A 16,287-nucleotide genomic window follows, 5' to 3' on the forward strand; every position below is an offset into this window, starting at 1 on the left:
GGGACGACAGAGGATGAGATGGCTGGATGGCATCACCGACTCAATGGACATGAGTTTGAGTAACCTCCGGGAGTTGGTGATGGACAGGAAGGCCTGGCATGCTGTGGATCATGGGGTCACGGTCGGACACGACTGAGTGACTGAACTGAACTGAAAGTGAACCTTCATGTTACAGCCCTGGGATGGTTAACACACTAAGTAAGTAAAGCAGTGGGATACCGGGTCTTCTCACAGTTATGATAACATCACAGTAGTCAGGAAGAATCTTGGAAACATCATCTCTCTTGCTGTCAGGCAAGTTGACAAGTTTCCTGCCTGAAAATGGTGCTTAAATTTTCACTGCAGGATTGATGGGAATCCTGGAAATCTGTGATAAGGAAACAGCTTTTCTGCTGCTGATTTCTAAAGGAAGGCTATGGTTTAAGAAGTCAGAGAACAAGGAAGTGATAAGCAAGGTAAGAAGGAAGAAGTGGAGGCAAATGGATAACATGTTATTCTGCTGTTTTGAAAATCACTAAAACGTGGCAAGGTGGGTTCTGGGCCTCAAGTGGAAAAGTGATGCTGTTCACCAAGATCCTCAAGAACTTCCAGATGACCTGGATCACAGAGAAAGCAAAGAGGTCTGGGTTCACAGCCATGACCATATCGAAGGCAAGGAGCTCAACCCCAAGGCTCCATCAGCCTGCCGCCCTCTGCATATGGGGCACCTGGCCTGGTCCCCAACAATGAGAGCTCCTTTCCCCTCACCAGCCTAGCCCTTCCCTAATCCGGGTGTTTGTCTTTTTGTGCGCCCACTCTCAGTTGCTCCTGACTCCTCTTTTCTGCTCTTTCAAAGAGCCAGCACTCTGTGTAACGAGGCTGCGTGCTGTGCCCAGTCTTAAACTTAGGATGAGGATGCATATTTGATCAAGATCTATGTAAATTCCACTCACCAGAGTGAATATTATTTTTCTTTGCTTTGAAAATACAGTTCACCTCTGTCTATATTTGTGTTCCTACAAACAGCAAAGCCTTCATTTATTGTTTCCAATCACCTTTTCTATATTCAACCTCTTTCATTTCACATTCCTTCTTGAAAAAGTAATGCCTCCCCCAACAGATGCAGGCCTTTACAAAAAAAAAAAAAAATATCAGAACACAATTCTTTTCTATCTTGTGTCCTATATGTGAGATGCTTTCAAGAGTATACTTAAACCGAAAAGCCCAATCCTTGCCATTTATCTTCAACTATTGTCTTGACTACAGAATCACATTTTGTGTGCAAACGGCAGCCTCCCAAGCTCAAAATTTTATTTTAAGTATTTAAGTAGTTTTTAAACATATTAGTGTGTAATAACACAGGAGTCATTTTCACTTTATCACATTAAGATAAAAAATATCCATGGCCTTTTTCTCTCCTGTTTTTTCTTTCTTCTGAGAAACCTTGTTCCCATATTGTTCAAAAGGACAAGAACTGCATGGGGACCTTGTTAAGGTGTAGATTCTGACTCAGCAGGTCTGGGGTAGGGCCAAAGTTCTGCCTTTCTACCCAGCTCCCAGGAGCGGCTGCTGCTGGGGAAAAGCACAGGGACCAAAGCAGTGGTTCTCACCTTGGTTCCATATGCAAATCCCCTGAGAAGCGCTAATAGCAGAGTTGCCCAAGTCCCACGCCACACATGCTAATGGGATTGGCCTGGAGGGTGACCTGGTCTCAGAAGTGAGTGAAAGAAGCTGGGCGATGGATGCCACTGAGCAGCTCAGTGCTTAACAGTGGTCTAAGGCCAGATCCGGGTTTTCCCGGTGGCTCAATTGGTAAAGAATCCACCTGCAATGCAGGAGACCTGGGTACAATCCCTGGGCTGGGAAGATCCCCTGGAGGAGGGCATGGCCACCCACTCCAGTATTCTTGCCTGGAGAGTCCCGTGGACAGAGGAGCCTGGAGGGCTGCAGTCCATGGCGTTGCAAAGAGTTGGACATGACTGAGCAACTGAATGCAGCACCAGGCCAGATCCAGCTGGCGGGCATCCCTCATCCTTCCTGTGAGGGCAGGGTCTGTGGCTCTGACATCTCCTCCTCCATGAAAACTTTATCTCTAGGTCGCTATGGAAGTACAGCTTGCTTTCAATACCATCCATGTGCTTTCTATTAAACCTGATTCCCATGGGTGAATTTTCCAAGCTCTCTTTCCCACTTATATTGAGAACCAGCACGTTTGGATCAGTGACTCTCACGGACACATGAGTCGGGTGGGTGGACCCAATCAGAGCGGTCCAGCGTGAGAGGTCTTAGAGTCCTAGGTCTTTGATCTCATGTAAGCATCACATACAAAAACCTCTGGGAGGAAAAGTCAGTCTCATGCATTCTCCAGATAGGAAGATTGAAGCCAAGGGAAATTATTTGGATTATTGGGTGCTCATCTAAGGATGTATTTCCCAGGAAGAAATAATATTCTATCTCTATCTGTAGAACAACCTAAGCACTCAAAATGCTTTGGCAAAGACCTAAGGTAAGAAATTTAGGTTCCTGAGGACTTAAGAGTCAGCCTGAAAAAAAAAGTCAGCCTGTAATTCTCAAAGAGCGCAGCCCTATAGACACTCTGATATGAAGACAGGCAGCCTGGGTGATGCCCTTGCCTGGCTCAATGACCCCCCCAGGCTACCCTCACACTTACATAGACCTCACGTGTGAAGATAGATATTGTGTGATTACCAAGGTTCCGACATAGGTGGAAAGAAAGACAACCTACATGAAAAGCAGATTTGGCTGAGGACTCGGGTGGAGAAGGGATGCAACATTCAGAGCATTTATTGGACAAATTAAAAAAGTTTCTAGGCTCTTGGAATTGGTGACAATGATATAATTTCACTGAGTTATTTCTGGAAACCTATCTCAAGTCTACAATTATAACTCATCACTTTACTATCTATTGGCAATTGGACCCTAGGTTCTGAAAATCTTTTCTAATGTAGTTGAACTTCTAAATGAAAGGTCGTCATTTTCTCCATTTACTTTTATTTCCACCCTATGACCTCTAGGGAACAATTCACAAATACCACTGAATAATGTGATGATCTTGAGGACACCAGATGAGCACTCCAGTGGCCAGATTCTGCTGGGTCAGAAAGGACCCAGTGGTTACATTCACAAGTTTCCTACTGTGCACATATCTTTATTCTGCCATACTGATAATGGCAGAATTTAATTGTTGGTAAAACAAACCACTGTGAAAGGATTGTTTCAGTGTCGAGTCCACATCCGAGGCTCACTGTGAAGGCCAAGTGTGACCAATCATCACTAGCATGTGAGTGCAGATGTGTGTCATAATGCCAGGGTGACCATCAGCTTGCACTCAGATGTCAGCAAGGCTATACCATTTATTTCGGAGACTCCCAAGTCTCTAACACTTCAAAGTGTTCAAAAATCCCAAGAGGCATTTCTGCTGTCCTGCCTGGTCCAACAACCCTCTGACACTGAGCCGCAAAATACTACTGGTCTGCAATCTTGCACAAAGGGCATCGAGTTAGCTGTAACTTAGTGGGGTCGCCAAACAGAGATCCTTATGCCCCAGTGTGTTCCAGGATTTCGGTCTCTGTATCTGGAACCCAAGCATCTATAGGTCTCTCTGAAACAAACCAAATTGGAATCCCAGCCACCATGTGTACTTATTGATACAATGTCTACTCCCCTCCCACATCACCTGAGAGTCTTCATATAGCCCTTTTTTGATGTTGAGTTTCCTTCCAGAAGACACCAAGCTAATAAATATCAGCTGGGCTCTCCCTGTAGTCCACAAGTCATGTCCAAACCTTCTAAACAAGCAGTGGTCACAGCTGAGACTAAGAAAAGATTATACAAGCAGAAAGGTGTTTGGTCATCGATCCAAGGAGATAAATACAATTTTTAGTTGCAGCCCCTTTTCAAAGCCAACATGTTTAAGCTGACAAATGGTGGGCCGTTTGCCATATCCAATATTTGAAAAGAAGCTCAAAATTTCCAGAACAATAGAAATCTACCATGTGGTGTAGTTAGAGATGTTGTTGGGATCAGAAAAACTTGCCAAGTGGGAAAACCCAAATCAAATGATTATTCCAGTAAACAAATTGAAAATGAAGGCATTCCCAGATGCTTTTGACAAGGGGCAAATGGACTCCTAAATCAAACATTTCATAAATATATTAGCAAAGCGCATTATATAACACTAACATTAATGACACACACCAGATTGCTGAGGTTCTTAATCACATCTTTTCAATCTAGGCGCTTGCACCGTGAAAGGGTTGGTTCCTACAGACAGCTCATAACACAAAATAAGTCTCTCCAATGACGTTCCCGCCATTACCAAATGTTTTTCTTCTGATTTGTCTCCAGACATGACATTTTTGCAAATTAAACTGGATTACATTATCCGTGATGGCTGAAATTCAATTATCCAAATAACTAACCAGCCAGCTCCGTGACTAAATTGTCCACCTGCTGCCTGAACTTTTGGGGTTTGACAGCCTGCCGGGTTCGTTTTGACTTTATGAAGTAGAAGTGGACCTGGATTTCTCTGGGAAAAGAACCTGGGATTTCTTTCCTTCTAATGTTACTTTAGGGATCAAGGTCAGATTCTCTCTGTAAAAGATAAAAACAATTCACATGTTTTTAGACACAAGGGCTGCATGTTCCCACTCCCCAGTTCCTCCCCACGGTCTTTCTCTGACCTGCTTTTATGCCCATTTATCACGGTTTCCAATTTTATACAACCTCAGACACCAGAATAGACATCTTTATCTTTATGTGTATCTCTCGGTCAAAAGGAATTCGCATTTCCATTTATGAAAATACTGTCATGCAGCCTTTCCATAAGAGAGTCTGCAAGGTTATATTCCAACTGTGTATAAAAGGGCACACTTCTTTTCACACTCATCAACGCTTCGTAATACACATCTTTTAATTTTCCCTGAACGACAGATCAAAACAACTCATTATTTGTACTTATATTTCTATGGCCACTTGAGGTTGTACAACTTTTCAGATTCATTGGCCCCTTCAACAAACCTAATATATGGAGTTAGTCTTTTAAGGTAAAAACAAACAAAAAAGCCATAAGATTAAAAACTGCCAAAATATGTGTTGGCAGGAAAGTTTCAACTGATAAATGAAGAAGCAAGAATCAAATTTCCAGCTAAAACTGAATAAAAGGTAAAAGACACCAGAGAAATATACCTTCAAAGTGATATGTGAATAAAAGCCTGAAAACAGAGAAGATGGTCTTAGATTGGGAGGCAATTCGGAAAGGAAGTTTTTTAAAGATGAGGAGAGACAGGGTTTTTTTTTATTATTATATTTGTTTTCATAACAAAGCACCACAAACTCACCATTTGAAGCAGCACAAATCGCCTCACAGCTCTGCAGGTCAGAAGTCTGGCAGGCATGGCTGAAACCCAGAGGTCAGCTGCTGCGTTCCTTTCTGAAACCTCTAGTTTGAGGGGAGAATCTGTTTTCTGTCCATTTGGGTTGCTGGCAGAATGTAGCTCCTTGAAGTTGTACCGAGGTCCCTGTTTTCTCGCTGACTGTACCTGAGGGCTATTTCTGGCTCCTCGAGGTGGCCACGGTCCTCGGCTCACGGCACCTTCTCGCATCTCCAGGTGATGAGATTGAGCCCATCTAGGTAATCTAGGCTCTTCACTCTACTGTAAAGTCAGCTGACTGGCAGCCTTAATTGTATCTGCAACCTGAACTCACTGTGGCCAAGTGACGTAACACGTCCACAGGTTCTAAGGCTTAGAGGATCTTCATGGTCCGAGTGGGGACGGGGGAGGACAGTTCTGCCTACCACAATCAGACTGCTGGCATATTCACAGAAGCCCCAAAGAATGATATACCCCGCATTTTTCTGGCTTTTTCCTTGACTCCTAAGGTTACTCTTTCTTTATTCACTGATGGCTGTGCTGGGTCGTTACTGCGGCACTCAGGCTTCTTCTGTAGCTGCAGGTTACCAACCCTGGAGCACAGGCTCAGTTAGTTGAGACTCAGGGACTTAACTGCTCCTCGGTGTGTGCAATCTTCGCTCCCAGAGATCAAACCTGTGTCCCCTACGTTGGCAGGTGGATGCTTAACCACTGGACCACCAGGGAAGTCCCAGTCCCTGAGTTTAAAACAAAATCTCTGACCTTCCTTAAAGCTTGTTTGAGGAAGCCCTTGAGGTGCCATCTGGAGACGCTACCCTTCTCTCTAGATCCTCTCCCCTGACTGCCAGGCACTGGCCACCATTCTGACGTTTCCTGTGGCCAGCGCCACGTCTGGTTGCAAGAGAAAGTAGGAGGCATAGCCCTTCCATCAATCCATGGCACCCCTGATCACCTGGGGACCCCAGCCCTGCTTCCACAGTCGGGTGTCCCTAGATCTCTTGTGAAAATAGCTTCTCCTGCTTCTTTCAAGTCTTGGGAGGAGCTGGATGACTTATAAAGATCCCTCTATGTCCTCTCCTCTCTCCTCTGGTGGGGAAACCATTCAGGCAAATTGACACCTGGAAGACCACAGCTCATAAGGTACACACAGAGGGATCTGATTCTCTCTCTCTTCTTTTTTATAGCTCCTTAATTATTTATTTTTTGTGTGTGTCTTTTTTTTTTCCATTTATTTTTATTAGTTGGAGGCTAATTACTTTACATCATTGCAATGGTTTTTGTCATACATTGAAATGAATTAGCCATGGATTTACATGTATTCCCCATCCCAGTCCCCTCTCCCACATGATTCTCTCTTTTTTAAAAGAAAATTATTAAGATTTTATTTGGCTGCGCTGGGTCTACTTTTGGCAGATGGAATCTTCAGTCTTCACTGCAGTATGCTGGATCTTTCAGTCGTAGTATGTGCGATCTATTCCCCTGACCAGGAATTGAACTCAGGCCCCCGCATTGCGAGTGCAGAGTCTTAGTCCCCGGACCACTAGGGAAGCCCCAGATCTGATTTTCCTATGTACAGATATACCTATACATATATGTGTGTAAATGTGCTTATCTGTGTATGTGTACACAAGTGGGCTTCCCAGGTGGCGCAGTGCTAAGGAATCCTCCTGTCAATGCAGGAGACACAAGAGACATAGGTTCAATCCCTGGGTCAGAAAGATACCGTGGAGTAGGAAATAGAAACTGGCTCCAGTATTCTTGCCTGGAAAATTCCATGCACAGAAGAGCCTAGTGGACTACAGTCCATAGGTTTGAAAAGAGTCAGCCATGACTGAGTGACTGAACACACATACATAGACGTGTATAAGAGACAGATACACCAGCACACACAAACACTCATGTACACGTACACGCATAATAAAACAAATAATCCACTTTTCTCCCTAGCTGTTCAATAACTTTATTATTATTATTATTCTAAATGGGTCTTTGTAGACTACATATAAGACATATAAGACTACATATAAGACAATAAGTAGTTTCATTGACCAGACTGCAATACTTACACCTGAGAATAAGCCTTTTCCTCAAGTTCATAGAGACAACTATTGTTATCCACTCTGGAACAGGGAAGTCCTGACCAAAATTGACCATCATTATGTTTTATTCAACAAGCTTATGCTCTCAGGAGATAACCTACACTGCAGGTAGGTCTGCAGGTGAATAGTGTGAGGTATGCAGGTTACCTGCAAGGTGTAGATGAGGAGATGCATGATTACTGTGGTCCTCCATGGAGTACCAACACCAGTTGGGGAAGCCCAAGGATCATTAGCCCCTCAAAAAGCTTCCAAGGATCTACCTTGGGATCTGTATGCTGGGAAGGAAACCAAAAGAATCCACATGGCACAAGATCAGTTGCATGCAGGAAACTTCCCCCAAGAAGCTACCCAAGTTAAGGCTGGCTGTGCTGAAATCAACACAGTGGAGATCCCAGTGGATCTCCAATGAAGATCTCAAATGGAATCACCGTGAAGACCATTCATGACTTTAGAAGTATCTTACTTGGGAGGTAAACTAGTCCTTTCATAAGAACACAAATAAAATACTCAGAACATTTTGGCCAAGGCTCATCCTTTCATAGCCCATCCTAGGATCTAAAAGTTGGGAGGTACTTTCTTGAGCATCTATCTCCACCCCCTTATACAGGATGTGACTCTGGAAGAACCTCACACAGGTTGGGTTCTACTAGTTCCTACATGCAACTTATCTTCAAATATCTAAACACTGCCATAGGACAGAGTGATGAACGACTGGGCTGGCATCCCAGCTCTGCATTCATGGGTGGTGTGATCTCAGGCAGGTCACTTCACTTCTCTGAACCTGAGGTTCCTCATCTGTAAAAATGGACATAATCAATACACAGAGAGGACTGCCATGAAATTGAATAAAGCAATCATGGAGAAACCCATAGCATCATCACTTTTCTCTCCTTTCCTTGTGGGTCTTAAGGCCAACCATTCTTCCCTCTCTACTCTTCAGACCCATCCCCCAGAATCATCCTGGAAGAAACCAAAAATACTGAATTTCCAAGTCTGTACTCCTAAATCTTGATCTGCAAACAAACCTATCATATGCTTGAGACCCTGCATAAAATATCACTGTCCCACAACAGCCGGCTGGCATTGGAATAAAACTCATAACCTGGTCCACAGTGCAGCGGAAAAAAGATCAAAGCCCAAAGTCCCAGCCCTGAGCATGGTGAAAAACAAGCTGTCTTGTAAGGATCAGCTTGTTCAGATGTGGATGCTTTGAGCATGTTAAATAGGAACCGAACAGCAACAACAGATACAAGACCCAGGGCAACGAAAGTGCAGCCATTAAACTTTCATGATTTCAGGGCTTAGGACATGCATGTTCATCACTATGGCACTTTTTATGTCTGTGAATTTATAACGAACGTAACTGTTGAAAATCAGCACTATTCATGGCAAACACTTAGTGCATAATGCTGGCATTTTAGAAACTGTCATCAAAACCATTTCACTATAAAAACAAATGAGACCTTTATAAGGAAAAAACCTGAATGCCTTGACACCATTTTTCAATAGGCTAAGAAGGTTCATGGCTTTCAGTTCCTGCTTTCATACCATGGCACCTGGTGAGGTCAGTTGGGCCATTTATTTTCAGAAAGAAACTCGACGGAGAAAGTTGAGTGATTTGTTGAAATCAAAGGTACTAAAGTCTAGTTTCTAGCTCGTATCCCCATCCAGAGTCAATTTCACAGTATTTCAATCTCCAACCCACCATCTCTCTTCCCCCAACATACACACACGAACTGATGAAGAGGCATTCAAGGGGCCAACTGGAGTTTTCCATTTTTCACTCTTTTCTATCCTAGGAGCATCACTCCGGCTTGCCAACTATTGGCTCTGCAGTTTGAAAACCCTCTCTTTGGGTTGGGTTCTCCTGGACAGTGTTTTACCAGGGAAAGGATGACCTCAGGGGCCACTGGAAAGGAATGGGGAGTGAGACAGATGGAGGCAGCTGCTAGAGGGGGCTTTGATGAGCAGGTCCCCACTGCGGACAATGGGGGCTCCATCCCACAGCTGGCCTCTGGGGTCTGGAACACCTCTACGTATGGAGGTGTATGGAACACCTCTCACGGAATCCCAGGGGTAGGAGAGCTGAGGTATTTATCCACCAACTTCCATGTGTCACTGGTTCAGGGCTGCTCCAGGTAAATCTCTCTGCACTCCTGTCTGCCCTCACAATCCTCACAGACCAAGCAAACCCCGCAGTCAGCAAAAGCCCCCGGGCGTTCTCAGGTGCTAGCAGCGGGAAGCTACCAGCATGGCATACTGCAGTGGTGCGTGGTGAGTGGGTACGGGAGGGGCAGTAACAATGTCTGCTTCGTGCTATATATATGTTGTTGTTATGGAGTCAGTTGTGTCTGACTCTTTGCGATCCCATGGGCTGCAGCCCATCAGGCTCCTCTGTCCATGGAATCCTCCAGGCAAAAATAACAGAGTGGGTTTTCATTTCCTTCTCCAAGGGATCTTCCTGATCCAGGGATTGAACCAAAGCTGGGTCTCCTGCACTGGCAGGCGGGTTCTTTACCATCTGACCCACCACGGAAGCTCTGTATAAATCTCCCCAGTCCAGACTCTCCCAAGTGGGCTTTCAATCACTCGTCTTCTCCCTCCTAAGAAATCCTTCAGCAATGGACCCTGAACCCTCTCTAAAGGATCCTAACTGTGACCTGCCTTTGTGTGAATTTGTGACCAGGACCAATGCTGGCAAACAAAAGAGGAGCAGACGCAGGCCGGCGCCCGTGAGAGGCAACATATGGAGTGGTGAAGAGTGTGGAGGCTGTCTGCCATACAGCCTCGGACTGGCGCCCAGACCTCCTATTTCCACTCCAAAGTTATTTCAACACAAGCCCATCTGCCAGATTTCTAAAACACTCCCTCCCAAAAGCAGCACCAAATATGTGTCCTATTAATGCTAGGCTTATACAAACACCACTGCAAACCCAGCAGGAGAGACTTGGAACTCAGGGAGCTGAGAAATGCAGCAAGAAATGGCCATTGCTTTCTTCAAGAGCCTGAAGCCATCCTGGGAGGGAGCTGGAAGGGATGAAACTCTGGCTTGGCAAACTCACAGGCATGGCGGAGACTCACAGCTTCATTGTAACCCCACCGCCCACCGGCCGGGGAAGCAGGGCCCATGTGGAGTTGATTGGGCATGAGCAAGGCCCAGAAGACTGCAATTTAAAAACAATTTAATTATAAAAAGAAAAGAGGCAGACCCAGAAAGGGGAAGAAATGGTGGCGAGAGAGAAAATTCTTGTATATGCACGTCTATGAAAAGAGACAGTGAGAGAACAGCCCAGAAATAAATAGAAAGACAGAGAACTAAGAGGAGAGGTGAGTGAACAAGAGAAAAAATAAAAGAGGGGGGAGGGAGGAAATAATTTGTGCCAGACAACAGAAAACAGTTCTGGTTGATTCACATGTAAAATTACCTCTTGGAAGAACAGTTCACAAAGGGAAAGGAAAGAATTAAGCAAGCAGCCTTTGGGAGAGGCAGCTCCCCCAGTGCAGGCAGCAGGAAGAAATGGATCTTCTCTTCCAGTGTCTGCACTCAATACTCACCATTTTCTATCAATACCACCTCCTGAAGACTCAAAGTCGCAGGAAAGAAAGAGTCTTGCCTATGTTTGATCCCATGACTTACCTCTGGTCGAGGGTTTGGGAGAGGGATCTTGACTGACAGTCTCAGATCACAGAGAATGAGGGCGGGGAGTCTCCACCATGGCCCTGAATCAGAGATGGGAGAGGTGTCAGGAAGCAGCCTCAGATGTCATCACTGGCAGGGAAGTCCAAAGAGAAGAGGACAGTGGACTCAAAGGGAGTGAGAGGACCAGCTGGAAACCTGGGCAAGACTAGGAAACAGGGAGAGACGAATAAACAGGAAAAAAGCATGGATGTAAGAACATGATACAGAGAAGAGAAGCCAGATTTTAGGAAAAGGAAGTCCAGCTTCTGTCTGAGAAGCAGGAGCCAGACTATTTCTGAGAAGTGCTGGGAAGTAGGAAGAGAGAAAACAAAGTGGTAACTCAGGCTCATGACTTCATGGGTCTGTGAAGACATTAACCACAGGCAAACCGCTTGCTATGCCATAAAGCAGGCAGCAAGTAGGAGGGTTCCCCGGCCATCCTGAGAGCGGGAGAGGTGACATTCACTCCATTTGATGGAGACATTCACTCTGTGGTGTACCCAAGGTTGGTGTTGTTCCAGCTCCTCTGCTCGGGCACAACAAACCACCCCAAACTCAGTAGCTTGAAACCACTCGTGATTATCTCTCAGGGTTCTTAGGCGTGGCCGCACTCAGCTGTCTAGTTGCATGTGGCATGTCTCATGCAATTCACCCGATGTCAGCTGAGGCTGCATGTGAAGATTCAGCTGGTTTGGAATATTCAAGTTGATGCATTCACATGACCAGCCGTGGAGAGTGCTGCTTAGGTGAGGCTGTGAACTGAAACACCTCCATGGGGCTTCGGCGTTCACAGTGTGGCAGCTGGTTCTAAGAGGAAATCTCCCAGGAGTGAGCATTTCAAGAGGTGGAAAGAGGAAGCTGTCAAGAAAGCTATTTCTGAAGCTGGCACCGCATCATCTCTTTCCTGGCCAAAGTGGACAGAGTGGAATTTTAAGGATGATCCATTTTCATGCTCTGCAAGTCTCAGACATGCAGACATCCCCTGACCCTGCTTGTTAAGTACTTCACACTTTCCTCAATACTAATAGGGCCAGAATTCTTGTTTTTCTAATTCCCATATGTAGTCTTTCAGTAGATCCATTACTTGAAGCTTATGGAGTTCTTTAAATCCCAAAATAGCTTATTGGCAAACATTGATATAATTATTAAAAAATATTACGGCCACTATTAAAGAGTACTCACTACATACCAAGCCATCACTAGCTCATAAATTCTCACATTAATTTGAAAGAATTTACAGGTGGAGAAACTGTTTGGAGAACATGTTCAATAGCAGGGTAGATCAATTATTCAAAGTCAAGTCAAAATGGCTGAGCTGGGTTCACAACTAGGTCTACCACCTTCTAAAACCCAAACCAGTCTGATTCTCCAACACTGTTTCATAGTGACTAGACTCTTTTCTGCTGTAATAGGTACCATTCTTCCCACCAATCAGAGCAAGACAGGGAGTGAAGAAAAGCATCCTTCACCATCATTAGCCTCACTTGGTTCTGAGTTGGAAGCCATGGGCTGGCCCGTGGTGGATTCCTGAAGGCCACCATTCAAGAGAGTTCCCCTCCCATAAACTCCTGGCCTGGGAGAAAAGTAAGAGGACTCCTGAGAAGGAGGGCTGTGGATTCTTAAAGAAAACCAGACAAGAGAGCAGAAGGGAAAGTCATCCTATCACTTGCTCTGTTAGGCCATATGGATAAACAGAAACCATGCCACATCGAAGTTCCTCTCTCCCCTCGGCAATCCGAACATCTATTCACCAAGCTGTGCTGCTGAGTATGCTCACATACATATATATTTTACAACTGTGCCATCTGCATCATCATAGTTGTGGTTTTGCCAGCGCTTCCATAAAACTGATAGTAAATCTTTGTTTTCTGAGGTTCAGAAAGAGCCAATAAAAAGTGGGTCTGGGCTGAAACTTCTTCCCAACAGTTTCCAACCAAGACACTAATAGATTTGTTGGCAAATTAAACAAATATCAATTTACTTGGCAGGCTAAAAAAAAAAAATTACTAAAGTTTACTAATTCCAGAGGCAAATATCCTGTCACAAAGGAAAGGATAAAGCTCAATCCTGGTATAAACAAGATTATAGACTTGACTTTAATTTTAATGTCTGTAGGCCATTCTTTTGATTAACTTAAAACATTAAGAAGTCAGGTTAGTACTATAAAATTCCTGATTGCATTTCCAGGAGATCTTTTGATAACAAACAGCAAAAATGGACAATGAGTACCTTAGGCAAGAAGGAAATTCATCAAAGAGCTTTGCAAGCTCCCGAAGGGTTGCAGGAGAAGGGGAGAGTCTGCTGAGGAATGAGGGGTGAATTGGAAGAAGATGCAAGCAGTCTTAGTAGCATGGACTGCCTGGCAGCACCACATCTAGAATGAAGGAACTCCTGCCCTGCCATCCTTCTATGCATCCTTTTGGGCTGGACCCAGAATCCCAGCAAAGGATGTGGTGAGCCAAGCCGGCCATGTGGCTGCTCCTGGACTGCACAGCAGTGGGTGAAGCAACTCGCAGCATCATTTGTAACTTCCAAGAAGGAGGGAGGAGGAGGAAGGAAGAAGAAGGAGGGGATGGGGAAGGGGCAAGAGGGACAGGGAGGGAGGAGGAGAAGGAAGGAGGAAAGATACAGATAGAAAACCAGAGAGAGAACCACATCAGTGTCAAACACTAGGGAGCTGGTTGGATAGATCATGCTACAAACATGCAACGGAATATTGTACAATCATTTAAAATTATAGGAAAAATAGTCAATGACTTGGAAAGCTATGCTTATATAGTCTTCTGTTTAAAAAAAGTGATTATCAAACAGTATGTGCAATATAATCCCATTTTAGAAAGGAAGGAATAGATAAATAAACCTATAGGCATTAAAAAAACAGGTGATGGGATTAAGTTATTTTTAGTTTCTTATTTCAGCTAATCTCTGTGATCAATTTTTTAAAAAATAGATGTATATTGCTTTTGAAAGAATGATTGAAAAAACAAAACAGTAGCGATTTTCAGGTTTCAAAACCTCCTCCTATCTACACCCTCCTGTTCACTGCAGCATTATTCATAATAGCCAAGACATGGAAACAACTTTTGTCCATTGATAGAACAAGAAAATGTGTATATTACATAGTGGAGTATTATTCCTCTATGTAAAAATAAAAAGGCGAACTCTGCCATTTGCAATGACAGAGCTGGATCTCAACAGTATTATGCTAAGTGAAATAAGTCAGAGAAAGGCAAATGCTGTATGATCTCAGGTAAGTGGAGTCTAAAAATAAAAAATCAAACTCAGAACAGACTGGTGGTTGCCAGAGGTGGAGGGTGGTAAGTGGGTGAAATGGGTGAAGGTGGCCAAAAGGTACAAACTTCTATAAAAAATAACGAACAAACCAACAAAAACCACCTCCTCCTGAATCTTTGCAATATATCCAGCAAGTAGTCCTATTATCCCATTCCACAGATGGAGAAGTCGAGGCTCAAAATGACTGTTGTCATGCAGACTCATGACACAGAGCTGAGGCAGGAACCCTGAGCTTTAGGCTGTCAGCCCTGGGGCTCTTTCCCTCTCCCTTCCTGGGGGGCTGGAGTCATGGGATGTGACCCTTGACAAGGGGATAGGCAGTTGGCACCCTCCTTGTGAGCCAGCCTGTCCTCCCTGCTTTCTTCAGCTCCAAGAGCTACCACCAAAGCCTAATGAACTAGTGCTTTTTCTCCTTTTATGCAAGAGATGATCATTAAGGTGGTAGTGGAAATTCTGTGCATACTATCATAACTGCTGAATGCTAGCTTCCAGGAGCCATTCTGAACTCATCTCTGTATCTTAAAGGTCACTGTGGCTGGCTGAATGGCGTTGATTTCCTGGCATTCACAGATGTACAAGACAACGCCTGCTGGGCCTTTCATGGATTAAGGAACCGAGCCAGCGATATGCAAGTGGCAAGTATGTCCTCCAAGCAGAAGCATTATAAGAGAAGATCAACATGGAGGCTCCAGCAGATGGATGTCATGTGGAATCATGCCTTCCTGCAAAGCTAGCTTCTCCCAGCCCAGCCCCCCTGGGCTGCAGCTTAGGGGCTGGTTGCTTAGCTGATGCGACACCATGATGCTCAAGAGCTCACAAGTGCTCCTGTCCACAGCTGCTTCCTCCACACACCCAGTGACTCGTGTTCCCCAAGAGAAACTCAGCCCCTACCCAGGCTGAGTGTCAGTGGGGCTCGGACTGAGACACGGGGGCCACAGATGCTGCTTTCCACTGTGAATTCTGGAAGCTCTTAGGAAGGGCAGTCAGATCTCATAATTTTTAGTAAATTTTGGTTCTCCTTTCATGTTTCTGCTCTCCTCATCATTTTAAAAAATTGTTTGATTAAAGCATAGTTGATTAGTTTCAAGGTGTATAGCAAACTGATTCAGTTATACATATACCTGTGCATGCTCAGCTGCTGCGTGGTGTCTGAGTCTGTAACACCATGGACTGTAGTCCACCAGGCTCCTCTGTCCGCGGAATTCTCCAGGCAAGAATACTGGAGTGGGGTTGCCATGCCCTTCTCCAGGGGATCTTGTCAACCCAGGGATGGAACCCGCCTCTCCTGCACTGCAGGCAGATTCTTTTACCACTGAGCCACCTGGGAAGCCATATAGTCATACATTTATATTAATAGATACACACACTTTAAGATTATTTTCCATTATAAGCTATTACAAGATATTGAGTATAGCTCCCCGGAATACATAGTAGCCCAGGTCCTTATTAGTTATCTATTATATATATATATTAGTGTGTATATGTTGATCCCAAAGTTCTAATTCATCCCTCTCCTCTTTTCCCCTTTGGTAACTGTAAGTTTGCTTTCTATGTCTATGAGTCTCTTTCTGTTTTGTAAGTAAATTCATTTGTATTATTTTTTCTAGATTCTATATATAAGTGTTATCATGTTGGTATTTATTTTTCTGACTTGACTCACTTAGTATGATAATCTCTAGGTCCATCCATGTTGCTGCAAATGGCATTACTTCATTCTTTTTAATGGCTGAGTAATATTCCATTGTGTACATGTACCATATCTTCTTTATCCAGTCATCAGATTTCATTTAAATGCTTTTAATTGGAGAGATCTGTGTCAGTGCTGAGGGCTCACAGTTAAGCC

General features: G+C 44.3%; 1 long non-coding RNA gene across 1 annotated transcript in view; it reads right to left on the reverse strand.

The window, feature by feature from the left end:
• LOC139036546 (uncharacterized) overlaps window positions 1-15,758 on the reverse strand; it is a 133,962-nt gene extending 118,204 nt beyond the window's left edge. The window contains exons 1-2 of the long non-coding RNA XR_011489325.1: window positions 15,566-15,758; window positions 11,109-11,191 (exon numbers count right to left, since the gene is read on the reverse strand). This is a non-coding gene — a long non-coding RNA (uncharacterized lncRNA). The remainder of the gene's footprint in view (window positions 1-11,108; window positions 11,192-15,565) is intronic.
• Window positions 15,759-16,287: the final 529 nt, after the last annotated feature.

Source organism: Odocoileus virginianus, chromosome 9 (assembly GCF_023699985.2).
Source record: "Odocoileus virginianus isolate 20LAN1187 ecotype Illinois chromosome 9, Ovbor_1.2, whole genome shotgun sequence".
NCBI classification, from domain to species: domain Eukaryota; kingdom Metazoa; phylum Chordata; class Mammalia; order Artiodactyla; family Cervidae; genus Odocoileus; species Odocoileus virginianus.